Here is a 6,000-nt window from a genome sequence, read left to right as displayed (position 1 = left end):
GCATCACTTGCCGTAACTAAAGTAAAAATAAATACAATGATGACAGAACAGTGTCATTAATTTCTAGGCTCTCCTTCTCCGGTTAAGAGAGAGAACCATAAGGGTTAAAGTCATTAAAGATCTGCTAAGCACAAGAAAAGGGGGACTCTTCCCTTGACGCAAGCAGGATTGAAAGAAAAGTGAAAATGGAACAACTCTGTCTGCGTGATTCAGGATCACGTAAGACTTTAATACCTTGCTCACCCATCACCTCACACCATTCCACATCCCACCACAGGCCCGAAGCCCACACTCTAGGAAGCAATGACTTGATCAGAACAGACAGAACCAGCTTCATCTCCCATCTCGGCCCCTCTCTAGCCTCCGTTTGCTCCTCTGTAAGATGGCATGAGCATAACCACTCCAGGACTGATGCAGGGTTAAATGAGATGTCACAAGTGGCGTTCCTGGATTCTCTCAGCTCTGCTGCTAACCATCTGGGCATGACCATGGGTGACTTACCCTGCTTCCCTGGGCCTGACTTTCCTCATTTCCAAAAGGTAAATTATAGGGGAATTCCCTGGTGGTCCAGTGGTTAAGACTCTACGCTTCCACTGTAGGGGGCACAGATTCGATCCCTGGTCGGTCGGGGAGCTCAGATCCCACAGGCCACATGGCACAGCCCCTCCCCCCCCAAAAAAAAGAGGGAATTTACAAAACCTGCCTTGAGGGTCGTAAAGCATGTTTATTAAACGAACATTTATTGAATGTTCCAGGCCTACTATGTTCCAGGCACTATTCCATGGGATAGGGATGTAGCAGTGAAGGAAAGAAACAAAAATCCCTGCCCTCGTGGAGCTTATATTTAAATGGGGGGCAGGGGACAAATAGATAAAATATACAGTATAGTATGGTGAGAAGTAATAAATGCTAAGGAAAAATAAGGCATGGTGGGTGGCGGCAGTGTTGCAATTCTGAAGTGGGACAGAATCTCTGACAAGTGGACATTTGGGTGATGCCTGACGAGGTGAGGAGCCATGAGGTCCCCGGGGGAACAGCAGGCCAGCCAGAGGGCACAGCGAATGCAAAGGCCTCGAGGTGGGAAGCAGCCTGCACGAGTCCCAGAAGAGCAGGAGGCTGACGTGGCCAGAACCACGGTGGGACTGAGGTAAGAGCAGTGGGAGGCGAGGTCCCAGGGGCAACGGCGTCAGATCCTGCAAAGCCCTGTGGGACGTTTTAAAACTCTGGTTTTGATTCGGAGTGAAACTTTAGCGTATTGTCTTACACACGGTAAGTGCATAATTCACAGAAGCTCTAAAGGTAGTAATTCCCATACTTACTTAGCACTGTCTCCTCAGAAGGCCTCGGCTGTCAGGTTCCAGGGTGACAAGAGACCTGCCCTTCCCTGCCCTATTGGTTGGCCCTGGTTTACTGGAAGGCAGTGGGGACAGGAATGGATGGAACCCAGCCCAAGCATTCCTGACCCACCCATCCCCTCTCAGATTGCTCTCCAGGCCCTGTCACACCCCTGCCGCTTGCTGGGCAGTGGGCACAGGAATGCTGAGGCAGCTGAGGGCTGGGCTCCGCCCCTAACTTGGAGAAGGCCTAATAACAAGCAACAAGAACAGTAATGATGGCAGCTACCACTTATTGCCCCCTAACTGCCAGCCAGACAAAGCACTGAGTGCTTTTCACATGTCACCTCCCAGCGGCCTCTTTTCACCCCTTTGAGAGAGGTGTGGTCTTGAGGGAAGGGAGGCTGTGGGTCACACCCACCTCTGTGACCTCTAGGGGCTGCACTCTTCACCAGGGCTCTGTGCTCGCAGACTTGGGGCTCCTTTCTGACAGGCTCCCCACTCAGTCCGGGACCCCCGAGAGACAAGAATCTTGTAACTCCTGCCTGCCAGCTCTGCAGCTGCTGCAGGCCCGGACAGGTCCAGGCAGCCCCCTCAGTGGCTGAGAAGTGAGCAGAGGAGGAATCAGGTTTCTCCAGCTCCTGGATGGAGGCAAGATTGCTGAATCAGGCCTTTTCCCAGGGCTTCTGGAACCAGGCCTTGTCGTGAACTCAGCCTCCAGGCTGGCTGTGGAGGTGGCAGCCCAGGACTGGGCACCTGGGCCTTACCCCGTACCTGTCCGACCTCATCTCCCACTGCACTCTTGCTCGTTCCCTCTGCTCCCTGCTGAACTCGGCTGAAATCCCCGCAGCACTCCGGCCTCAGGGCCTTTGCACAGGTAATTTTTACTAGACATACCTGCATACTCGCTCCCCAGTACCCTCCAGTCTTTGCTCAAATGCTCCCTTCTCAGTGAGAAACGGAATAGTTCCTGCCATATCAATAAACAAAGGATGTCACAGTCATCAATGATTGCAGCCCTCCAACAAGACCTGGTGAGCCCTGAGGAAACTCAGGAAGTGAAAACACAAGATACTGGCCCCAGATGGTTGAGGTGCATATCAAAGGAATGATTTCAGTGAGCCCAGACTCTTGCATCTTCCCATACATAGAAAAGCACTAAATTCCTTAACTTGAGATATCTGGTTTTCTTTAATTAACTATAATCTTCTGATACTCCCGACTACCTGCCCTTTGTTGCAAAACTCGAAAAATATCCTGGCTCCTCCCCTCGCCTCCTCGAGCAGTTTCTCAGAGCTATCTGAAACGCTGTCTCCCGGGCTGCAGTCCTCATTTTGCCCCAAATAAAACTTAACTTGCTGGGGGGCTTCCCTGGTGGCACAGTGGTTAAGAATCCGCCTGCCAATGTAGCGGACATGGGTTCGAGCCCTGGTCCGGGAAGATCCCTACATGCCATGGAGCAACTAAGCCCGTATGTCACAACTACTCAGCCTGCGCTCTAGAGCTTGCGTGCCACAACTACTGAGCCCACGTGCCACAACTACTGAAGCCCGCGCGCCTAGAGCCCATGCTCCACAACAAGAGAAGCCGCTGCAACAAGAAGCCTGTGCACTGCAATGAAGAGCCCCCACTCACCACAACTAGAGAAAGCCCACGCGCAGCAAGGAAGACCCAACACAGCCAAAAATAAATAAATAAAACATAAATAAATTTATAAAAAAAAAACCCTTGACTCGCAACTCTCACGTTGCACATAATTTTAAAGTCAACATCAGCAAGGCCTTTCCTGACTACTAGAACTGAACCCTCACCCCAACCCCTTACATCCTATGCCCCACCCCAGCTTCATCTTCCTCTATAGCCTCACCTTTCACTGTACCATCCATATTGCCGAGTCATCTTGTTTATTGTCTGTCTCCCACGGAATGTCAGCAGGATCGCCCTTAGACTGGGCAGGAAGGGCCTTCGCCCTGTGCATTAGAAGGCTCTGCTCTGGCCCTCCTGCCCCTCCTATGGAGCTAAGGAGCTGTGACTGCTAGAACCTGTGCCCCCCACCCTGCCCTCTAGACCATTCCCTGCATAAACTGTCCCAGGCCCTCCCCAGGTCTGTCCTGAGGGCAGCCAGCACAGCCCAGGTGTGTACTCCTAGGCCCAAGGGGTGGTCAGTGGAAAGCTATTTGTGTAGGTCGGTGGACAGAGCTTGGACAGGTGGGCTGGGGAATACATACACACACACACGTGCACAAGGACCCTCATGGTGTAGGATGGAGCCTGGGGTAGGTAGAGTAGTAGGCTGACCACCGCTCCTGGGCTGGGGTCTAACTCTGCCTGTGCAGCCGCATTCTGCCTAGTACTCTAGGTGTCTGGGAATCCAGATTAAAACCTGGCCTTCCAGATCGCCATGAAGACATGCTTGTCTATGTAGGAAGATAGGATACCTTTTATTTAACAGTTTTTGACCGAGACTCACATGGTAGGTGGGCCCTACACATTTTTTTTCCCGGAGCCCCCCATATATTAGGGCTGGGATTTTTAAGTTTTCTGCATTTCTGTATCCCCTGCAACCTAGAACAGTGCCTGGCATAGAACGCATACTCAATTAACAGTTGTTAAATTAAGGAATAAAGAAGTCCTGGGGTGATGCCCCACATGCCCCAGATGCAGTTGGAAATGCTGTGGCTTTTGTGTGTCAGGACCTTAGAGTCTCAGGGTCAGGTGGGGCCAGCTCTGCTATGGAGGAGGCTAGGCCATACCTGAAGAGCCTCTTCCACTGCCTGCCTGCCCCATGTTCCCAATGTAGCTGGAGTTTTTTTCCTACTGGTAAAAAGAGCACATGCTAGGGAATTAAGGAGACCTGGACCCCAAAACTGTCTCTGTCACTTGTGTGAAGGGCACGGCCACATGTGTGGCCGCATGCGTGAAGGGCACGGCCAGTCACCACCCGATAAACAGTGACCGCCGCCACTATCACCGTCACCATCACCATCACAGTGTCCAAGGCAGTTCCTGCCGCACGGCAGCCAGTGTGGCTGTTCCACCCTCAGCTTCCCTAGCCCTCAGCGGCCAGGCTGGGAGGCGCTGGCCGTGCTGTGGTTCGAGTGGATGGTGCCCTCTGCTGGGCGCAGAGGGGAAGGGCCTTCGGGGAAGCCACAGCCACCCTAACCACGGACGTCCCTTTCTGCAGTCGGAACGCTAAGGGTAGGAAGGGCTGTTTCCGCCCAAGCTGTGAGTGTGGAGATAAAGGAGCAGCACCCAACGCTGTCAGTCTGTCAGCCACCACCATGCAGTGATAAGAACAACACTTAGGCAGCGCTCCTGTGCCAAGCACCGTTCTAAGCGCTTCACAGATACTGACTCATTTACTCCTCCACCTTCCAGGTGAAGAAAGTGAGGCACAGAAAGGTTAAGTGATTAGCCTAAGGCATCGTGCCTGGAGGTGCTGGGATTTGAACCTGTGCCCAGAACCACGCCTCCTGGGTGGATTATTTTCGTGGGAGGTGGGAGGTAGGCTCTGCCTTTAGCCAGAAGGAGTGGAGCCCCCAGTGAGTCTGGAACTGGACACAAAGGGCGTGAGCTGCCCAAGGGGCTTCCCAGGGTGACTGCCCCCACCCTTTCAATGGCAGGACCGTTGCCCGGCTGACCTCAGGGCCCCCCCTTACTGGCCATCCCTCAGCATTTCCCTACCTGGGTCTTCTTGCTGCATCCCTGTGTGGGCCTGTGGTTAAGGAAAGTCCATGTCTAGCATAGGAAGCCAGGAATTTGAGGCCTCAGCTACTTGCCAACCTTCCGGGGATGAAATCCATCCCCTCAAGCCCCTTCAGGGACTGGCAAAGCCCACCTGGTGAGATGGCTCCTATCTTCAGCCTTTTGGGGAGGAAAAAAAAGATTGTCAGGTCAGCCACCAGGGAAAAGGCATGGTGAGAAGTGAGGCTTGGGTTCTGCCCATCTCTGCCCCGCTGGAGCGATCTTGGGGAGTCCCTGCTTTTGGAACCTCTATCTTTTCCAACCTGAAAAATGACAGGGGTAGATTGGGGGCAATTTTCAAAATGCTCTGCATTTGGGTTCTTAAGGAGAAACACTGGGAGGATGAGGCCAAAGGCAGGTCTCTGGGCACCCTGACTCCTTCTTCCCACAGCTTTACTTCAATTATTTTCTTTGTTGGACTTGGGTTCTGCAACTTTGGCTTTAAGTCTGGGGGAAAATCATTTAATAGAATGAGCCTGAGGGGTCCTTTCAGCACCAACCCGTCTGAACCCTCCACTTAGAATTAGGCAGCCTCGATCACAACCAGGACCACAGGCCCCCTCACCCCTCCCCAGTTGGAGGGCTGGCTTTTTTCTTTTTCGGCTATACTGCGTGGCACGCAGGATCTTAGTTCCCCAACCGGGGAGCGAACCCACACCCCCTGTAGTGGAAGCGCGGAGTCTTAACCACTGGACCGCCAGGGAAGTCCAAGAAGGCTGGCTTTGAAGCATCTGAGGAGATGGATGCTCCAGGGAATTTATTTTATCATTGTTAAGGGCGAAAAACTACAAGTACTAATGTCCATGGATGGCAGTAAGATTACATACATGCCAGCACATCCCAACTAGATGTGATGGAGACGATAAGGCAATCCTTTTACATCCTGTTATGAAAAGATATAATGCAAAATGTGTATGTAACG

Source organism: Grampus griseus, assembly GCF_964374135.1.
Source record: "Grampus griseus genome assembly, chromosome: 19".
Lineage (NCBI taxonomy): Eukaryota > Metazoa > Chordata > Mammalia > Artiodactyla > Delphinidae > Grampus > Grampus griseus.
The sequence above is the reverse complement of the archived record's forward strand: the minus strand, read 5'-3'. Positions refer to the sequence as shown.